At 43.0% G+C, this 22,322-nt stretch overlaps 1 long non-coding RNA gene across 9 annotated transcripts in view; it reads left to right on the forward strand.

The window, feature by feature from the left end:
* The window catches only part of LOC101793459 (uncharacterized), a 78,886-nt gene extending 61,468 nt beyond the window's left edge, over positions 1-17,418 (forward strand). For 7 of the 9 annotated variants that reach the window (XR_011812463.1, XR_011812465.1, XR_011812467.1 and 4 more), the window contains 6 exons: positions 507-634; positions 3,609-3,749; positions 5,182-5,283; positions 6,383-6,455; positions 6,764-7,000; positions 8,723-17,418. This is a non-coding gene — a long non-coding RNA (uncharacterized lncRNA). The remainder of the gene's footprint in view (positions 1-506; positions 635-3,608; positions 3,750-5,181; positions 5,284-6,382; positions 6,456-6,763; positions 7,001-8,722) is intronic. The other 2 variants (XR_011812471.1, XR_011812470.1) reach the window with 2 other exon arrangements.
* Positions 17,419-22,322: the final 4,904 nt, after the last annotated feature.

Below are 22,322 nucleotides of genomic sequence, written 5' to 3' on the forward strand. Positions count from 1 at the left end.
TGGTGATGTGGCCGTAGTGACTGTTCCTATGGATTTGTGTTGCTGGTTCAGAGTTTGGTCTCCTGTAAAGTATTAACCTGCCTGGAGCTCCTATTTGCACGTACAAATTGTGTGTTTTGTGTGCACAAACTGGTATGGCCGCATATTTTACTTGCGAATACATGCACAGCTTATCTAGAGAGTCATTTCCTAATATTTGTGTAACAGACACAGTTTTGATTTTCACAGTCGCTGGGCATATGCACATGAACAGCGTGTGCTCCACAGACAATTACTCTGCCTTAATGGAAAAGGTAGATGTGGGAAATGGTCCTGGGAAGACTTTGCTCATAAGCAGCTACTGCTTGTTCATAACGATGCTGTGAATGAGCATTATTTTGTTATTATCATTTATATATTCATTTTATGCAGCTTTTTTTTTTTTTTAATTCTCACCCACTCTTCGTTTTCTTTTTGTCTCCCTATTGTCTTTCCCACTCTCACTCTGACTAGATTTTCTGTTTCAGAGCTCCTCCCAAGTTCTCTCCAACATCATACCTGGGCTGCCTCGTCTCTGCCAGCAGTATATGTTCTGTCTCTCCTGGAGCACCTAAAAATCTCCTTGCTGGGGGACGTCATAGTGAGATGCTGAGAGGTTTGCTACTTTCACAACTTCATCTGGCTTGCCTTTGGATGCTTGGTTAGTTCCAGCCATGCACTAAGCACTGCTCAGCTCCTAAAAGGAAATACAGAGCTTGACCCAAGGTGCTGGCTGAGGTTTGCAGTGGGGGGAGGAATCCTACTGACAGAGAGTTCAGGGACAGAAGAAATGATCCTGTTTGCTCTTGTCATTCAAAATCAGAAGTGGGAAAATTCTTTGCGTTGGCCCAGTGACAATCAGTTTTGGCTGTCAAAACTGTTAGAAATCTTGTGTTTTTCTGTCTGCTTGCTTGGATCCACTTTTTCATTGGCTGCAGTGGCTCAGCTAGTGTGGGTTTTTTGGTAAATGCTTGATCTATTTGTTTCTAGAAATCTTGCAGGGCGTGAATTACTGGAAATGAAGCAAAATGTACCAGACACAAACTCGGTGCATTCTTTGCAGCTCAAAAGGGACTCATTTGTCCCTTTTCTTCTTTTAGACATTTCCTCTTTTCTTTCTGGCCTGGTTGTATTATTTACTTCATGGGCCATTTGTTATCTGATTTTTGGCAAAGTATCAGGTAAATCTTCCTGACAGTGAACAGGAAAGAGATGTCTTAAGGGAACAACAACAGTTTCTTTTCTTGGGAGAGCTGGAAAATGAGATGAGCTACAATATTGTCTTTTCTGAGACAAAATTTGGGGGCTGTGGTGTGCTTTGTTGGACCCAGATGTGCAGCTGGTGAGGCTTGACCAGCTGGGCTTTTGGTTCATTTTTTCCTGGGGTGTGTTAAAGTTGATATTTCTCCCTGGAGATCTTGCCTCACTGCTGCAATGGATGGAGATACCATCCTAGGCGAGCTGAGGCCCAGGTGCATGACTCTGTGGAGGTTGTGGGTCTTCTCATCTCAGGGTGTGAACATCTTTGTAGCTATAGGCATCCCAAATGGATAGTAAAATGAGCAACCATCTCTCCTGAGTCCACGGCTTCCTCTGCACAGCTGAAACGGGCTTCCACCCAGTCTGGTCTCAGTAAACTTTTCACTTCTGCAGCTTCTCCGAAGGTTTGGCCTTGCTCTGGGATTGCCCTGACACTCAGCTGCTCTGTGGCTGTTGGGTTGCTCTCTGTCTTCTCTCCAGCTAAAAGTTTATAGCTGGGCTGCACAAGCTTGTCCTAGCTTTGGAGCGAACTCAAGCCAAGGCAGCTCCAGATACAGCTTGCAGCCTGCTAGAGAGGCTCCCTTGGCAGCTCTCCGACAAGCCTGTTACTACAAGTTCACCCCAAACGGCAACTCTGGCAAACTCAAAAAATTTGCATGAAGTTCATGTTAGTTCAACATGAGCTCTCTCTGTGCCAGCAATTCAGTAGCTACTTCACACCACTCGAAGCTCAGTTGAAAAATTTGAGCACACCTACCATGCAGCCTCACTGGGAAAGTCTGGAAGGTGGGCAAGCATTTACTTTTCACAAATACCACAGTTACAGTGAATTTTGTAATGTCTCCTGAAAGGTTTGAAGATTTTAAGTCCTACTTTGCAGTTGCTTTCTCTGCGTGATGTAACAACATCTAGATTAACTTCCAAAAGCAGCATAAGTCATAGAAAAAGTAGGTTTATATAAGAATATTCTTTTCCACTCACTAATTCAGTGAGGTCTTACGCCAATTGCATTAAAACAAATATTTATAAAGCTTTTATTTTAAAACAGTTTCTGATGCTTTGACTGTATGTATTTAAAACACAGCCTGTTCAAAATACTTTCTTCCACGAAAGCACTCTGTGCTTTATAGCTTCTGTAAATCTTCAGCTGGTACTGAGGTCTTGCAGAGCTGAGGATGCACATGCTAAACAGGATTTGTATCTTTGTTCCTTAAGAACAAAGTTAGTCAAAAAGTCTTTTTGCTCAAAAAAAAAAAAAAAAAAAAAAAAAAAAAAAAAGTTGGTCAAACTTTGGAGAAGGTTTTGTTGAAAAAAAAAATTATTTTTCAATCTGAAAATTTGAGTAATTTTCTGTGTTTTTTTTTTTTTTAAATGAATGTTATCTTGCAATTATTAACAAATATAGGTGACATTTTCCCTCCTCTCCTGACATTATAGGAAATGGGAATTAATTACCATCTCATTCCTTGTGCTGGATGAAGGCTTTGTACTCTGTATTCTGGGCTATAGATATGATCCAACCCCAGTGTTCAGTTAGATCTGCAGCAGGGCCATGACTTCCACAGCTCTCCCAAAATTTCTGCACACCAATGGGTAGAGCTTTCCCCAATGATCTGATCTGGTGGCAGTTTGCACCGTGCCTCGAGATGTTCTCCAGCTGTTGGAGCAAGGGTTGCAAAGAGGAAGCAAAACTCCTCCCTGGAGCTGTGGGGAAGGGCTGGTGGCTTTGAGGGATGGCCATGGGAAGGGTCCGTGGGAAGGGTGGAGGTGGGAGATGTGGAGCGAGGCCGGGTGCTGGCCAGCCCCAGGAATGGGAGGCATGTCCGCGGTGGGAGGCAGCGCTCACGGGGTTCCCAGCTCTCCCCATTGAGCATTGTTTGGAACAAACGTAGATGCTGTATATGAATGTAAAGCTTAATTTGTGGTTTTCACACCCACCACATTTCTTGGAGTTGACATTTTCTGGAATTTTAGGGCTTTTTATCTCAAGGCTGTTGTTTCCTTTGTTTTTTCTTTTTTTGTTCATTTTACCAAAAGCTAAGAGCCCGTGTTTTTTTTCACCTTCATAACCAAGTCGCATGCAATCAAATTAATCCATGTGCTCGTCAAAGCAGCTGTGTATGCTGTCCTCTGCTTAAAGATGCATAAACTTGGGGGGCAGTGGGGGCACAGGTTAGGTTGGTGTAACATGGTCCAGCTGCACTGTAACATTGCTTGGGTGGATCCTGAGAAATCCAAAGGAATTCCCTAGGAAAATGAGGAGATGTGGAAATAAAATGCTTCACCCCTAGTTCCACTTTGTTCCCAACGTTTTTTTTTTTTTTTTCCAGAAATGCCTCAGAGCAGCTGTGGCTGAAATCTGAAATGCACCCAGGCTGTTGCTTGTTCCTTGTTCCCAAAATGTGCCAGGCATTTTCCAGGTGGAAGTTACAGCTGAAGAGACACAGGAGAGAGCAGGAGGGGAAGTTGAGGTGACAGGCACTTAGTATAAGTGCAATCTCATTCGCTTTAAAACTTCAGCCCTTTCTGATGACTTTATAGCATAAAATAAAAAGCATTTTTCTGTTTTCTTACAAGTACTGAAAAGCCACTCGCTCCTCCCACTGCGTTGCAGAATATACTGCACAAAGGTTTGTGGAAGGTTTTCATATGAGGCATGTAGTGTTAACCTCAAAAAAATATTTTCTCTGAAGATGAAAAAAAAGATGGGGCAGTCACGCTTTTGCTTGGACTTTCCAGCCAAATGGAGTAGTGACATATTTTAGTTCATGGACGAGCAGGATGCAATGCAGGACACCGCACCCCCTTGCCCTGCATGGGACGTTGGGTGCGTGGAGATGGCAGGACTGCTGTCATCTACTGCTCTGCCGTCCCCAGACATGCAGCTTTGGCTGATGCTGTGAGTCAAACCCTGATGGGTCTCTTCAGACCCCGCTGCACCCTGACCAATTACAGCCCTTTTCTCAAAATTGTCCCTTCATCCTTTACCAGTAAAAAATGAGGATTTTGGCACATGAAGCAGCAGAATCAGACACAGCTAGTTGGAAGAAACTGGTAATAGCCCAGACTGATGTTGATAGACATTCCCCAGCCATTGGTTGAAAGCTTCTAGTCTAGTTTCAAGGGCAATTTAATTTTCAAATCTTTTTTCCATTGAACATGTACGTGCAAAGTTGAGTAGCAGAGATAAAAGCTGGCACAAGGAGATCTGCCTAGCTGTCTGATTTTTATTGTATACCATAATTATAGTAGCATACACTTTGGACTGACAGCATTTTTCAGCAATTGGGTACTTGAGAAACATTAATCCTACTTCAGCTATTTGTGTAGACTATCACCTTGTTCAGCAGGTTAGCTGAGCCAATATTATCCTGCTTTTATAGGCAGCAAAACAGGGACAGAAACAAAGATTAAGTGACTCACCTAAGGTCAAACAATATTGCCAAGAAAAAAGTTGTTTAAGCTTGGGCATTATTGCATCCCAGTGATCAAGAAGTGTGTGCAATATTTCAGAGAAACTAAGGTACGTGTCCCTACAATAGGTTAGAAATGATACTAGCTTGGGAAGTTACATATTCACCAGGGCAAGGGATGTTGTGATGGCATGGGATTGCAAAAGCCAGCAGGCCTGGGTGCTTATGGATGGAAATGGCCAGATCCTGCAAAATGCCCCCGTGTTACTACTTGTGGAAACTGTCATTTTCTTAAAGCATATCTGGGACTTCAGCAGGTGATTAATACAAGTCTAGAGGTGTGATGAGCTTTGTGATTTTAGTTTATTTTGGAAGAAACTCTATCATTATCTCTTGAAGTCTGGCAAAAATGGCAAAAATTTCACATCTTTTAACAAAAAGTTATTAATTTCTCTCCTTCAATGGCTATCTACTGCCCCATTACCCAAAGGAGATGAATATCAGTGGGACTATTTCCCAAATAAGGGAGAGGCTGCATGATGAGACGAGCAGAAGTTGAAATGTCCATTTCGCTTGCACAACAAGACTCAAGGTAAGAGCATCCCTGAACTTGAATACTGATGGTATAGTAATTTTAAGGAAGTAATTATCCTCTAGACAGCTGAGTAAATTTCAGACCAAAAGATGTTTATGTTGAAAAATGGGCTAATAATAGGGCTAATATGTTTATACATGGGGGAAAGGAGAAGCCAGGCCTTTTGTTCCTGGGCTGTCTTCTCTTATGTTATATTATGACTGCCACTGAAGAAAGCAACCCCTACAGAATAGATCTAATTGCTAACTAATTATGTTTCAGCAAAAATGAGCAGGGCCCCAGATTTTACTTGGCTCGGATGTTTAACGGCAAATAATAAGTTACGTAATAAAACAACAGAATCATTAAACATTGATTTACATGTTTATTTTGCTATAAGAAATGAAATTTTTATTGGAGCTGAATTAAAGAGAGGTTTATGTGCTTGTATTCCCCATAGCCTTTTATACTCTAGCAATATAGCAATATTCATAAATCATACCAGAGTTTTCAAATTTCCTCAGGAGTGACCTAGGCAAGAAACCCTTAACAACTTGCTGAGAGACTTTAAAATTAAATTCAGCTGTAATATCATCATGACTAATTTATGGCTAGTTTAGTTGTTACAAAGATACATTTAAAGAAACTGGAGTACAGGGTGAGGATAAGATAAAAATTTGGTTTAGTATCATGTAGTTATTCCACTAGAAAGATTTATTCAATGTTTCATTACTTTATTGAACATGGCAAAGCAGTCTGTTCCTTGACAGAGAGAGAACCTGAATTACATAATGAAATGTGTCAATACTAGACCTTCAACTGAGCAAAAAAGGGGAAATGCTGGACGTGAAATTAAGCTATGATATAGTTATTGAAAAACCCTGTTCCCTTTGCTGTCAGAGAAATTTGTGCTTGTGTCAGAACACGCATGCAGCAGCATGCACCCATGAGTCCTCTATATATGTGTGCATTTATAAATATACATGTGCTCATGAATGCATAAAGTCTCCACTTCAAAATTAGGTTTATGGTAAAATATCATTAAATTTCTGGCACAATTTGAACTGTGTTTCTGATATGTCCAGTGTCCCTGAAGCCCACTTTTGTTCCACTGCAGCTTTTGAACTTCCTGCAAGGCTGGTTACACCAAATTGAGATTGATGACAAAGCACATTTTGAAGTTATTAAAGGTATTTGTTTTTCCTTTAATTTCTTTTACCACAGAATGAAAAGGATGAAAAATGATATTTTTTCTCCAGTAATTATATGTCTGACTTCTCAAATTTTATGCGGGCAGAAAACTCTCTCTGAACTCTGTGTGTGTTGGCACCCAGCTCATAAGCATCTTGCTTTACACCACCCCAGCACCATCATCACCTCTTGTTTGAGACATGGGTTTTCAGGCTGTCCATTCTTGTTAACACCAGCAAATCAGTAAAGGCAGGAGTTAAGCTAAAATATTTCTTGGTATATGTCTTTTTGTGCCACTTGTCTTTAGGTAAATGGATTCCTGTGGTGTTGAACCTTCTAGGATATCAAGATTCAGTAGGTGACCTTATCCAGGACTTCTTGCACTTAATGATCATTTTCCATCTATGCCCAAGGGGCTGACCCATGACCAGTGCTCCAAACCACCAAGCCTCCCATGGTGTTCTTCCTCTGTCAACTCTCCGTGGTGACATCCTGGCATGACACAGGAGAAGCAGTCTATGGGAGTAGACCCCCACCCATGGAGGTATGCAGCTAGTGGCTGTGGATGCAGTTCCTTTTTAATATGCAAGGGAAATGAGTCACAACTAAACTCATTGCATAAATCCATTGCCTGAGAGAAGCTTCGATATTTCTGTAAATTCAACGGGGAACTTGTTCACCTTCGCCTCTGGCAATGGTGAATTACCCTGCTGATGGGTGCAATTCAGAGGCACATACAGCTGTAATGAGAACATACTGTGGTTTCCCTTAAAGTAATATAGTGCTTATTGCTGATAGTTACTGCTTTACGAAGTATTAATGTATGGTTATAGTGCAGTCATGTAGCAAAATTATAGGGGTCTAAAGGATGTTACTTAGCAACACTTGCTAATGTTGAGTTCATAATGAAGAAGTGGAGTAAAAGAAATATAGAGGATATTGAAGCCGTAAAATAAACTGTGGTATGACTTGAGAAAGCTGTTCTGAAAACAAAGATGTCTGTTTCTCTTTTTGGCATAGTGAATATGGTAGAAGAACTTGAGATCTGATTTGAAGCAACACATTTTAAATATCTAAGCAACAGAAACAACCATTATGTGTTGCTTCTCTTTGTCCTTGTTCCATCGGAAAAGCATCAGAACTGCTGGGCTATTGGAGAACCTCTCCCTGTTATTTCAAACCCATCCTGAAACGTTAGCTGGCCAATTAAAATAATCTCACCTTTGGAAAGCTAGTGTTCATCAGAGTTAAGAATGAAGGCTCCTTTCTACTACATCTATTTTCCCCATTCATTCATTTACATTACTCTCTCCGCCATTAATCAAGTGTCTGTAGGCTTATCTCAAAAAAAAAAAAAAAAGGGGGTAAGGCCATAAAAATAGACATTTCTAGTTAGAGATGAACGTTCCACATGTTGCAGATCTGTCTCAGACACTTATCTTAGTTTATCTCCACCTGTTTAAATTGGAAAACTCACAAAAATCCATCTCCCGTGAGATTTCCAAGGTTTCTCGATTTCATTTGGGTCAAAGCTGCCACAAGAGATGCATTTCTCAGAGCACTTCTGAGCTGCTGCCAGGAACAGGGAGTGCTGGGCTGTGCCACTAAAACAGAATAAAAAATAAAGAAGGGTTTTCTTTGAAAAGTCACCAAATATTATAAGCTTTAAAAAAGATTTGGCCTAGTTCAATCTAAGATCTGATTAAAAGAGCTGCCCTGATTTATTGGTGTCAAACAAAGTATGTTTGGGTAGAACATTATTTTGTAATGGAAAAAGCATCAGTGGAAGCACTGCCTATCAGCACTGCTTAGATTGGATGAGTACTAAACCTTAAATTATAACAGTCTAATACTGAAGAAAAGGAGGACTGCTGAAAATGCTTTAGCTAGAGGCCCATCTCTTACTCTGCCAGATAAAGGTAGCTGTGGAATCAACCTCATTAACATCACAGGATCTGCTGGTTAAATAATAGATGATATCTGCCTGCTCTGCACTTCACCCTGGCCCTGCAAAGCCAAAGGGAAGAAGTTTCTCATTCCTGGTCCACCAGAAGTATTGAGCCATGGATGTGGAACAATGGTTTGAGGAATGCTTCACAGGAGAAACTTTCTGCATATGAGAATTCAGTTAAAAAAATAATAATACTTTCCAGTTGGCAAAACACTTGTTTCCTGCTGTTTTTTAATGTTGCATTCTGTTTTCTTTTTTCTCCCCCTCCTCTTTTATTTTGTCTAACTTGTTGTTCTTGCACATTCCCTTACCCAGGAATGTCCAACCAGAGCACTGCCACCAGGACGAATCTGCTGAGGACTACCAAGAGACACATGGAAAATCAAGTGTAAATGACCAGTGATGCAAGGGAGCCAGGCCCCCTGTTAATAAACCAGCCTGCAAGTGCTTGTCCCAAACAGCCAAAAACATCATCATCCTTCTGCAAAATACCACAAAAGTGACTTTTGTCCTTTAAATCTGATTTATAACCCTTTGAGATGTCATTGAGACTATAGTCAAGATCTCTAACAGGACAAAATTATTAGCAAATATAAATTTAATTCAAGGAATTAAAAATGATATGGGAAAATCACCATTGACAGGCAAGCAAGAAGAAATATACTGGAATTAGCAGAGTCCTCTGCATACATACACATTTTCTCTAGCAGATGTTCTGTCTATCTTTTTTCTTGCAAGCAACCACCCTTGGTCAAAATGCTGCAGACACTTAAAAAAAAAAGAAAAAAAAAGAAAAAAAAAAAAAAGGTATTCCTCATTTTGTAACTTTTAGCAATGTTTATTTTGGGTTAGCAAAATTGTCTTCTGTCTTAAGATGTTTAATGATTATTTGAAAGCAACTTGATGAATAGAAAAGAGTGTACTCCCACTTGGGGCAAATGTATTTTTGGCCTGATTCATAATAATTAATCTCTGTCGAAGTGGAATGCATTAATTTCTCCTACTGGTAGGGGCTTTACTTCTGTTTCTTTTCCTAGGCTGGATGGTTCTGCTCCAGAGGCATATTTCCTGATTAAAGTGGACCGCGACCGGGTACTCAGGTTATGTCACTATTATCTAAACGATCTTTTAAAGAACACAGAGTACTTGTTCTTGCAGATATCTTACGCTCCACATTTAATCATGGACCTTTGTAGCTTGTTATTTCGAGAATTCAGATTACTGCAAATTAAAAGTCTCTCCGTCCTTGCCAGCGCTCAGTGACATAAAATAAATCCACATATTAAGGGGAAAAAAACCTTGTCAAATTGCACTGAGGGACAAAAAGCAAAGGAAAGCAGGCTTTGCAGCAATGTGGAAACACGGTCTGCAGCACAGCTATAAAGGGAAATGTTATAATTTGCTAATATTTCCCATGTAGCCACAACTTCAGCAGGGATGCAGGCAGAGCCAGCCCTGGCCAGAGTGCAGCTCCTTTTTTAGTAAAATTGTTTTGTCCCCACAGTGCTGCAGAAGTCCTCCAGCCCCCGCTGCCCCCCCAGCACATCAGGGGCACTGAGCAGGGAACATCTCCGGCCCCTGGGACACAGCAGACCCTGTCCCTGCCCCACCAGGTTCCTCCCCACGAGGGCTGGTGGCAGCATTGCTCCTCTCTTCATTTTGAGTGTGGCATCCGAGGAGCAGACAGAAACCGTCAACTCTTTTTTTTTGTTTTTTTTTTTTTTTTTTTGGCTTTGAGAACGAATAACTTGCAGGCGGCTGTAAAAGATGAGATGCAGGGCAGGATTTCACAGGCTGCAGGATGAAAAGCTCTGCATGGTGTCGTTACCATTTTCTGTCCTCAGTTTTGCCCCTGTTGCTCTGGTCCAGGGAGAGACGTAAAGTAGTGATGGGGACAAATGCTGCCAGGCCTGGTCATGCTCCATTCCCCATTGATATCTTCCAATCCCAGAGAAGTCTTTGGCCTTAAAGTTTTTAGGAATCTATCCTACCAACAAAATTGTTACCTCTTTGGGTGGGACAGGCTGCCCTCAGTGGAGATGTGTGAGCAGAACAGACAGAGAAGTAGGGGTGAGTGGGCAGGGGGTGGACCACAGCAAAACAGGCTCGGAGTCAGTATGGGCCTCCGAGGTGATGCTGTGAGATGAAGGGCTGCTAACGAGGCTAATAAGGAACAGTGAGAGTGAATGAAGTGAGCAGCAAGTAGAAGAGAAGGCTGGACGCAGCGTGGGGAGGGCCACCTGGACATGAAGAGTGGGTATGAGGCAGGGGTGGAATTAGGGTAAATTAGGAAATAGGGATAAGGGTAGGGGTGAGGACAGAATAGGGTGCAGGTAAGAGGAGCAGACTTGCACTGATGAGTTTAATGAAGAAAGTTGTTGTCTATCAGCATCTTGCTTTCACCAGTGCTTGTTTGGAGCTTATGGCTTCAGCTCTGAGCCCTTGCCATGGTAAAGGGTTCCTGTCCATCCCTAAACACCCCAGACTGCCTGCATCTCAGCCAACACATAAGGCAGGTGCCTGCTGACACACTGTGTGGACAGGGGGATGCTGCCCAGCCTGCAAGAATGTGTCTTGTCCAGGGAACTATGTACTGCACAGAGAGATGAGCCTGGGGATGTGATCAGGTACTCCTGCCTTTTGGGAGAGGGCTGGTTTGATTGCTTATTCTGCTACCTTCTGCTGGCCTGAGTGGCTCTGAATCCTGGAAGGATGCTGTCTGTTGGATTCCCCCTCCCTATGTGATGGGAGGTGAATCTGGGGCTTCAGGGCAAGGCAAGGTCATCCCACGATTAAGGTCTTATGCACTTGAATGCTACCCTGATGAACTGGATTCACTTTTCTCACTTACCTGAAGCCTACTTTTGTGTTTCTGGCCAAGGGTTGGGTTTTGCAGGCACTGAGTATTTCCAGCTGCAATAGGTATTAATAAAAGAGTGAGTTTTATATGTAAATTATAAAAGCCTCTGAAAAAAAAACCAAGGTTTCTGGCTGATTTGGACACCCCAAAATTAGTGAAAGTGGTAGCTTTTTGCTTTATTTTAATCTGATTATTTTTCATTCCTCCCTATCCTCACAGCATGTGATCTAACTGCAGGAATACTTATGTTGCTTTTTGGATGACCTGTTAATGAGAAGTACAGAAAGCCCATGAGGCTCCAAACAATCTTGTCTCGCTGACTGCTGCATGAGCACAGAAGTAAGGCACAGTGCCATGCAGTAAACAGCAAGCAGAAAACTGAACATAAGATCATTAAAACACACCATCCACCCGGTGCAGATGAGGGGCAGGAAATTCTGAGGAAAACCTTTGGGAACTTAGCTGCTGTAGCTGAACTCAAGTTAGGGTGAAGATGGTGTTCATGTTAGTCCTCGTATTACTGCGTAGATGAGGTCCAAGTTCAGCCCCTCGTCTGACACTGGATCATATTTATTCTGACACTAGGTGTTATGTTACTTCAGGAATAAAGCAGTCACTTGCTGACAGAGTGAGCTGTGCTTGCTGTGATGGAAGGTGACGTTACTGGGCCCTGCATTAGAGGCTGAAGATGGCTGATCAGTTACTGCATCTCCAGACCCTGCTGGGAACCTGAACTGTTAACCTGAATGCTCATTTTTATGTGTTTTCCACTGAAACTGTTTAAAAGCATCTCTGTTACTGCGAATTCCTGCTTATTTGTCATAAAGGGGGAAAAACACCAAACAGGAATTAACAAGAGGATTTTCTTTGTGACTTCAGTGCCTCATTAGGAGGTTTATGATCAGGCTTTGGGAAAGCTTTCCTTGAATTATTTTAAGGTTCTAATGATAAAAACCTCAGGGAGGTCATGCACATGGGGGATTTAATACCCCTTCAGAACCATCTGGCATTAGATTACATCCAGGGAAAGAAGAAAATCTGGCAGTAATATTCATCTCCATTAACCCAGAATACAGGCTGATATGATTATAGCAGAGAAAATGCTCTCACTCTGTCACCAGGAAAAGCTCTTAATAGACCTGGCCTAAATTGGTTTATAAAACTGAAGACTTCTTGAAGCATGGATCTGCCCTCTCATTGAGTGCATTAGCTTTGGCTTTTAATATGTTTTATATCTTTTTAACCTTGACAACTAATATGTTAGAGTATAAAGTATTGCTAGGGTGAAAGACTGTTTGGAGCTCCCAACTTACTCAGTGCACGCAGTGTTAGTAGTGTAAGTATAGTGCTGGAGCACGGCCCATTCATGCATTGCTTCTAGTTTTGTTTTTTTCAAGAGCAACAATGAGATCACGGCCCCAGTGACATCCTCAGCAAAACTCCCACTGACGTCAGTGGCAATTAGACAACCTCCCCTCAAACCCTTCCCCTGAGACCCCGAACCAGCAGGGTGCTTAAGCATGCATTTGGCCTGGAGCATGCTGACTGCTGTAGGATTTACTTACTTTGCTCCAGGAAAGCCTGTATTTACATTCTTGGCTAAACCAGGAGTTTAGTGGAAAGTATAGAAACTATGAAAGGGGAGAGTGAGATGGATCCATATGGGGCTGGAAGCCTGCTCTTCTCTGTCCCTCAAGGTGAGGGTGCTTGGTGCAAACCCAGCTGAGAGTGCAGCACCCCAGGGGGATGGTGACTTTGCAGACAAATTCACTGCCTTTCACCCTAACTGTTGGGCAGGCTCTCCTCTGCCTCCTGCACCGCTCATTAGTTCTTCCATCATTTTTATCTTGTCATTCCCTGTTAGCACAATGACTTCTCCAGTGATGATCTCTCTCCCCCTCCGATTTTCCTGTCCTTTTACCTTCCCTTCCCTCTGCTCCCAGCTCTGTGGCCGGACAGCTCCTTTCCTTCAGGCAGAGTTATGATTCACTTGCTGCATGGAAAGCAAAACCATATGGGAGATGAGAAAAGGCCATTTATCTCAAAGTCTATTAAGATGTGAACATCTCGCATTAAGGCTTCAGCTCAGCCAGGCTTTCTTGCACATGTTGCTGTCATCTCTTTCCACCAGAACAGGGATGGACTCCCTGAGTCAGACAAAGTGATCCTCTTAGCTTGTCGTGAGGTTTGTTCCTAGCATGGCTCTGCATACAAAACATTTAAAGGGAGGGAGGAAGAGAGAGAGAAAAGCACAGTCATGTCTTTTCCCTTCTTCTGAGAAGCCACTTGTGCCAGCTTTCCCTTTGGAAACAGCTGCTTGCTGCAGGAAATTGTTACCATCCTGAGACAGGGTTGTGAAAGAGAAACCAGAGTGGGCACCAAGCCTAGCAAAGGGAAGTTAGCTCTGTGTTCATGAGTTAGATGAATCTCCTCGGTTGACTGAGGGGGGGATGATATTCCTGAATCAGTAACTGCTCAAATCAAAAGGTGGGACCAGAAGGCGAGTTCCCAGGAATACCAGTTGGGTGGTTGGGCACAGGGCTGTAAGCTCTATGTATGGCACAAGACACTACTCTGGGGCCACCACGTACTTTCACAACCAAGGAGGACTTCAAGCATGGTACCCGGTCCTTAGTGCTGGTATTGGCCCCTGCTTCCTTCCTTTCTACAGTCACCATCAAATAAATAAATAAAACGTGCTCTTTTAATTCAGGGTGAAAGCATCTTTCACACTTCAAGAATTAAGAGAGAGGGGGAGACCTCCAAACCGCAGCTCCAGTGGATGTCCTGCAGTGTCTGCTCTTGTGTTTCTGCTTCCTTCTCTGGGGTTGTAACACATTTGCTGACGGATTTATGCTGCAGTTGGAAACCAGAACCCAGGACAGCCTGTTCTCCTGCTTCGTGCTATAAACATAAATACGCTCGCGTAGCCGTTTGTATCTGGTTCTTTCTATCTGCAGAAGGATTTTATTAGCTTTCTCTAAAGCGGTCCTGAAGGGGAGCAAGAGACCGGCAACAAAAGGAAGTGCTTGAACAGGAACAAGAATAAAAAGGAGCAAAGGGCAGGAAGTTGCTAAGAGACCACGCAAGCGAGAGCAGGGAATTAATGGCAGATATCAAAGCGGCTATTGGAAACCGCATGTTTTCCTACAAGGGCTCATTTATTGAGTAGGAGCTGCAATCGGAAGGCAGCAGAGTCGCCCTGGTCTGAAGCGCATTTGTAGCATGGAAAAAACTTTTTCCCATCTCCAGCTTTGTGCTGTGCTGGGTGCATTGCTCGGTTAGTGACAGGCCTTTAAATTAACCCGCGTTGTGGAGCAGCAGAGCGAGTAATGTGGAAAAAAACGCAGCCTCTGTGGTTTAAGTAAACCTCACCCAGCGCATTGTTAGACACTACCTGAGATGAGATTTCACCAGATTTGGGTTCTGAATGAGTTATCCCAGCTCTCCCACATGGGAAGCTGGTGCCTAGAGAGTCTGCACAGTGTGGGAACCGCTGAGTAACTCCAGGCAGGCCGCACAGAGCTCTCAGCTGCTTTCTCAAAAGTTTTTCTGGAAAAAGCCCGTGCTGACCCCCTTAGTACCTACAGACCCTAGACCCAGCTGAAACCAGCTCTGTCACAGCCCAGCAGCCACCCTGAGCAAGCCAGAGTGTGTTGCTGGCTGTGCTCGCATAGGCAAAACTCCTGCGGTCTTGCTGCCGCTGCTTGGGGAGAAGCGCTCCAGCGATGCTATTTCAAACGATTCCAGCTGCTCTCCACTCCCTCGGAGATATCATCAGAGGGTAGTCGCTTACACTGAGATTACTTTAATGATATCAAGGGGTGTGGAAGAAGGCTGCTAATTAGTAAACCCTCGAGGTACAAAGATATAAATAGCCCCGGAGCAGCGAGAGCAGATCCAAATCTGCAGCCTAACATTATCTTGGGCTGAAAGCATTACGTGTCGACGGATTCCACCGGAGGAGAGTGATTGAACTTTCCTGTTAGGCTGAACAGCGGGGCTTGTTTTGATTGATAAAGCTCCTTGTCAGAGTTTGCAGTGTATTATCAATGTATTGAGACACCTGCCACGCCTGAGACAGGAGCAGCAGTAGCAGGAACTTAGTCTGGGATGAGCAATCATTTTGCAGAGAAATCACTGGCTTGTACTTTTACTTACTAAAATAAATAAATAACATAGTACCTATCTCAATTCCCATTGCCAACTGCTTGAATGATTTTGGGGTCCAGCCAAAAGGCAAAGATTGTGATAAGCAGCTGAAATTCATCAACTGAGAATTTGCTAGAAAAATAAGCCCATGCTACCCAGTACAGTCATGGCAGAGAGGAAACGTCTGTGCTGGGAGAGGTGGAAATTGCAGCATGGCCCATTCTCAGCCTCTTTGCAGACTCAGTAGCCACATCCCTCATCCTAGTCTGGTGCCAGTTCATTCTCCCTCTTTCTGAGTGACTGCAAATAGCAAACGAGTCAGCTCCTCCTAAATCGCCAGCATGTATTTTAATGCAACCTGCTGTACTCCTTACGCTTTCCGTAAGGCTTTCTTAAGGTTTGGTGTTGTGATTTATTTATTTATTTATTTATTTTTGGTTGGTTGGTTGTGTTTTTTTTGTTTTGTTTTGTGCTTCTTTTTTCAGTCCTAATGCTGTGTTTCTTGAACCCAACACAAACCAGCCGCTTGCAGCGGATTGACAGCACTATCACCCTGTGATAAACTCAGGGAATTTGGTTTTAAAGTGGAGGCTGTCTTAAGGGAAGGCGCAGGGGGAGCACAAAAACTAGAACAAACTTCCCTTCAAAATACCAGCCCAGCCATGAGCGGGGACTTGCAGAACTGTTCCCGAGCGCGGTGTCGGAGCAGTGCACGTGAGGAGTGCTCTGCAGGACCACACAAGTTCGCTGCTATTCCTAAATCCTCGCCTTGCAACCGGGAAACTCCTGCCAAGTCGTTTGAGACAGTGGCACCTGGGAAGTATTATGTGAGTCTGTATTGCATCATGAGAACCCTATTTGCACTTAATTACATATCTCCCTCCCTCCCTCCCCCCAGTAGAACAAGCGGGACAGATGCTGCATCTACAAAGTGAGAATGAAACACAGTTTTTAAGTGGAATCTGACAGCCAGAAGTGTAAGAGCAGACTTCAGACAAGATCCCAGCAATGAAGATCCTTTCAGTATTGAGCAGCTCAGACTGGTCACTTTTGGTGCCATCTACAGCAGTGACCCCATGTATCCTAACGCAGGTCTGTCTTGTGCTCCTGACTCTTTGTGCCAAATAGTGCAGAAATGTCAGCGGAGAGGTCTTGACCACCCTCTTCTCCCTTGGTTCCTCTCTGTGAGCCCACGTGATCCCACCCAAAAGCCCAGACATTATTTTCACAAACCTCCTGCCAGCTGTTTTGTGCACTGCTGGTTATAATTACTGTAAAATTACTGTAAGCGCGTTAAGATGCCTTGCAAGGATTAACCTGCAGAATGCACGGGTGCCTCTGCATTTGGGGCAGCAGGTTAATAGGTATCAGTTGGGCTAACAGATGCAGGCTGCTCTGGCAGGGCTGAGCAATGGAGAGGCAGGAAAGGCTCATGCCAGCTTTGCTGACCCATGGTGTGTAACAGCAGCATCACGGCGTTGTGTTTAGCAGGAGCAGATCCCCCATAAACAGATGCAGCTGGTAGGTGGGCGCAGATCCATCGCCAGCTAACACCCACCTGAGGCCTGGTGTTTATTCCCTGGAAAGGCTGGAAGGCAAGATATTGCTGTTCTGTAGGGCACCTGGGCTGTATTGATGACAAATGTGCAAAGTGCTCTTTTTAAAGCAGCCTGTTGGAAGTGTGTCTCCGCAAGGATTTCTACCGTGGGCTCATTACTCAAGCCCTTGCAGTTGTGTGGATTTGGAGGCTTTAGCCTTCTACTTTCCCCTCATTTAAAAGTCAAATCTCCCATTCCCTGCCATATAATCCAGGAGAAGAAATACATTTCCTATTTACAGAAGGCCATGGTAATGCAGTCACTGATCTGGCACAAGCATGGGCTGCTGGAAAGCAGGAATCCTCTTCGCGCTGCTCTTGCCCCACCAGCTCCCGTGCAATGGCTCTGTAATTCATGGGGCTGGGCTTTGATTCAGTAGTTTCTTTAAGGAGGGCCTCAAAGGTATTATGGAAAAGTATGTTTATCAGATGTGATATAGTTGAATGAATAATGTGAACATTCCCCAACATGAAAAAAATGCAAATTCGGCAAGGAAAGTTTTAATTTACCAAGCTCAAAAATTTTTCAGTTAGTAACTATTGCTGACAAGTGGGGTTCCTCCAAATTTTGTGTTGACTATTCAACTGCATGGAAACCACTTGACGCGACGTTTAAGGAAATGCAGATCACAAGCTGCTACTGTGCAGCTCCTCTTACAATGGTTTTCAGAACAAAATGGAAGATCTTTCATGGTTTCACTTTAAAACTTGTCTGATTAAATCTGTCATTTATTTAGGCGTAGTCTGCATTCTGAAATATAAGAAGGAAAATATATGTGAGTAAATGCATGCTTTGACACTTTAAAATTTCCAGCATCATTTCAGAATGTGGGTAAATTCACTCTATAAATGAATCACGAACACTTTTTGATACACTTTCATTTTAACATGTGTTAAATGAGTGAATATTGGGACACAAAAATAATTCAACTCGCCTGTTTGCTTTGACTTGTGGGTTAAGCATGTTCTTCTAATACATACCAAGGCTAACTAGTTTCTAGCCTACTTGGCACAATAAAGAAATGTGCATGTCTAGCTTTGCAGCTGAAATGTGAGTCATTATTTCAATTAAGTGGTTTTTTTTTTTTTTGCTGAGAAACACTGTCTTTATATAAGAGAAAACACTGTTTACAATACAATGTGTATTGGATACTACTAGATGAAAAAATATTTTTTTTATTAGGATTGTGATTGATTTCTTCTCTGTAAAGTTCTAATAAACTATCCCACACTCTCAGTTTTAAACATCTTTCTGATTTTAATGAAGTGTCTGCTTTTATGATGTGTCCATTTTAATGATGTGTGAATCCCAGCCAGAAAAGGCTACTTTACATGGTGACAAGAAGAGGTTTTTTCCTCCCAAATCTGTAGGAGCTGTGCCCTGTGCTCAAGTACCTGTCAGGCAGCAGCTTGGGTTTCCTTCAGTATCAGTGAAAGTACCACGAAGATGAGCCCAAGGGTATCACTGCTTTTCAGCTGTCTCTAGAATGTGGTAGAAAGTTTACATGATTAAATTCCTTTCAGAACCAGGAAACCAGTATTCATTCATGTTCGAGGCTTCTCAATCTGATTGTGTGTCACCTGGTGATTTCGTTATTCAATAAACTCTGCTGGCCAAGGAATGTACAGTGGAATTGCTGGAAATTAGCTGTGGTATGAGGAGGTACCTATAATCATTGTTGGTTTTGCTCAGACTTTCTCACAACTTTTTGGAGTTGAATTAATTCTGTTTTTATAACTGGGCAGTGTTTAGCCGTGCAAAATCTCTTACAATGTTTTATGGATACTTTTCCTCATGAGGGGTAGGACCTGCCTTACCTCAAAGTGAGTTTAGTCCAGCTGCTGGAAAGGAGGTGGTTTCAGTGTCTTAAAAAAAGAAAAAAAAGGAAAAAGAAAAAAAAAAAAAGAAAAAAGAAAAAAAAAAGAAAAAAAAAAAAAAAGAAGAAAGAAAAGAAAAAAAGAAGAAGAAAAAAAAAAACTTCTTGGAAAGTTAGGCTCCTGGAAGCTGTTTGGATCCTGCTGGAACTGGCAGCGCTTTGTTGGACACCATGTCTGGTTACACATATGCCTAAGTATGTTGTGGATCTGGACACTCAGAGCCCGCAGAGACACCCATGCACTTCCAGAGACTATCCAGGGACACACTTCCAGTTCTTGCCTCAGAGAAACCCACTCCGTCCTCACCCACTAAACAAAAGCCATCTGTCCTGTGTGGAGCTCTTCTCCCAGCAGGGATGGACAGACAGACAGACAGACCACCACACACCCCTCGGGCAGCAGCCGCAGGCGGCGGATTTACCTCTGGCTTCTGGACAGCTTTCCTGAGGCAGCGGGAGGATGCCTGGGCTCTTGTTTTATTAGTGTTATTCCAGCCAAGGTCCACAGCCAGCTCATCCCAAAAAGGCTGCATATTGTCTGGAGCAATGCAGGGAGGTTTTTTTAGAGGTTATGCTCATTTTATAGGGCCTCCTCTCATCTACTAAAAAAAAATATATATTAGATGTGTGCGTTGCTCTAGGAGGAGGCAAGAAAATTAATGGTGACGCTTACTCATGATACAGGTATGAGGGAGGATGAAAATTGCTCCTCTCCTTTTGGGCCAGCAGCTGGCTCCTGCCCAGATCCTCTGATCGAAAAAGGCAGTGGTGCTGCCCCATGGCTCTTCTCCAGGAGTCAACAAACTCTGGACTAGCCAAAAAGCACTTGGCCTCAAGCATCTCCAACAGGGACCCTGCATGCTCACTCAGCTTCTGCCTGCCTGCTGCCCCGTGTAATCCAGAGGCTGACAAATCCAGCCTGCATTGACTTGGACGAGTATTTTGTCTTAGGTTTGAGCACATCATTTTTTTGAGGGGGGAAAAAAAAGTTTCCTTTTTTAATTTATGATAAAAAGAAGGAAATTCACCACAAAAACATGCACATTGAAAGAAGTAAAAGACATTCAAAAAATGCAACATCATCATTTCAGGCAGGCTGAGCAGTGGGACTCGGTTAAACTATTGTTAGCATTGGTTTTGCTTTCTGAGTGATTTTTAAATGTTATTGTTATCCTGGACAATTTTCAGTAAAAAGATCTTCCTCAGGTGGCTTCCTGTCTATTCCTTTGTTTTCTCAATGAATATTGCTGTGCTCTGCCAAATGTCAGTGTTGTTGTGTGACCACAGATAGACTTTTCTAGCTGGAGAAACCAACGCTTTCTCATAACGCTGCGGAAAAGAAAAAAAAAATAGATTCAGGGACAATTTGTCCAACAAGAATCTATAACACAGAGGGGATTCTGGAGTCATCTTCAAAGTACACGCTGATGTTTCTAAAATGACCCATGAATGTCTGCCTAGTTTGTTAAGAGTCCAGAGGGATTTCCAATATGATAGACTCGGGTTATTAAATTACCGCTGGAAACGTGGAGTTGACCTCCAGTGGCAAATATTTCTGTGAAAAACATCAGCAAACTTTACATTTGGTGAACTTTTTTTTTCCTATTGTTTCTCTTCTTGAATCAAAATAAACAATAGGAATGTATTGGGGGAGGCAAGAAAACAGAATAAGTCTATTTTGTTGCATTTTCTGATAAGCAACACAGTCTAATTGCTAAGAAATATTGGCCACATCTTCTTCTAGCAGATGCTCTGAGTCTAAGATGCCTTTGAACTTGTTCTTGAAGTGGGATGAAATCATGGTCCCCTTACTGCTGACTTTGATTAGAGCCCTTGAGAAGCACCCCCCTGCACCAGGGTTTCTTTACGTGAGACTGACTAATGGAAACGTGCCAGGTTCAATAACACGTCGGTGGGAAGCGCTTCCTCGGGATGGACTTTTGGCTCAGAAACTGCAGTGATGCCTCCCTGAAATGCAGGAGGCCTTGTTGTGCTTGGTTTGGAGACCTGCATGGGGGTTTCCATTTCCCCGGTGTTGTCCAGGCTACTAGATTATATTGGCAGGCGCTTTAATCCAGTGAATGCTTTGCTGGTCATACAAATTAAGCAGTTCCAGCAGGAAAGGGAAAAAAAAAAAAAAAAAGGAAAAAAAAAAAAGCCTGTAATGAGCAGAAACAGGACCTGAAGTTGCTGAGTTTTCTGCACTGAGATAGGTACTCACATGCATATTTTTTAAACAAGAAAGGCAGTTCTGATTTTGGCCATCAATAAGCCCAGACCATGGAGTTCAGATGAAGGATTTGTCAGCGCTTTGTGGCTCTTTAGCAAGGTTTTCAGTTCAGCCCTTTAGTAATGGCCTCAAGTTTTAAGTAATTTCCCTTTGTAGTCTCCAGATGACCTCTTAAATTTCCAGACTCGGGGCACTAGCGTAAAACCTTTACGGACCCCATTGCCCTAGCACACATGACATTTGTTTGACACTAATGCTCTGCCACCAGACCCCAATTGGATATGTTGGCTCTCTCCAGCAGTGCTTAACCTTGGCTCGGCCCCTCATGCTAGAGAAAGCCTCTCTGGTTATTGATCCCATAACCATCTCTGCATCTCTTGGATACCCTTCAAGGCAAAAGCCCATATCTGGCATCTTTCCTGGACAGAGGGGCCCCAAGGTCCAGTCCCTTAAACCCAAAGCTTCATGCTAGAGCAGTTACATGCCCCCAGTTGTTTTCTGAGAGCTCATTAACCCCAACAAAGAAAAAAAAAATGTGATAAAAGACCAAGGGACGCCAGATTAGCAGAGATATGTTTTAAGTACAGGAAATGTTATTTTTAAACAGCTTGAGAGGGTTAAATCAACAAAATCCTAAACTCCTCCTTGTGGACCCCGTTCCCATCTTCTTCCAAGCACAAGGTCTGGACAGCGTCCCCGGGTCAGAGCACACATCCTGTCTGCTGAGCTGTGGCTGCTCGGACATGCCTGTGGAGTGGCCCTGAGCAGGGTGGCCCCTCTTCACACTTTGTTTCTGGAGTTAATGCTCTGCCCAAGCATACCAGCAGCAGTCGTTCCACTAGATATAAAGCTCTGCAAAAATCTCTTTGATATTTCACTTTAGCACAGAGCAAGAATGAAGCAATTACAATATAAAATAAAGCTTAGGGGGGAAAATCAGGGTGTATAAAATAAAGTTAAGATCATCGTTATCTATATTGTATTTCCTAGTAGTGGGAAATACTAACTGGATAATGCTAATAAAACAAAATTAAAAAAAAAGTGGCACAAGTCAGCTCCCTGAATCCCAATGTTCCCAATGTGTGGGAAGCAGAACTGCATCTGTGTCATGCACCCAAATCCATTTCTTTGCAGCAAGAAAGCCAACAGTTTTGTGGTCAGAAATTAAAGCTGAAACAACGTATTGCTATTCTGCAGAC

The sequence above is a fragment of the Anas platyrhynchos genome, chromosome 13 (genome assembly GCF_047663525.1).
Source record: "Anas platyrhynchos isolate ZD024472 breed Pekin duck chromosome 13, IASCAAS_PekinDuck_T2T, whole genome shotgun sequence".
In the NCBI taxonomy this organism is placed as follows: domain Eukaryota; kingdom Metazoa; phylum Chordata; class Aves; order Anseriformes; family Anatidae; genus Anas; species Anas platyrhynchos.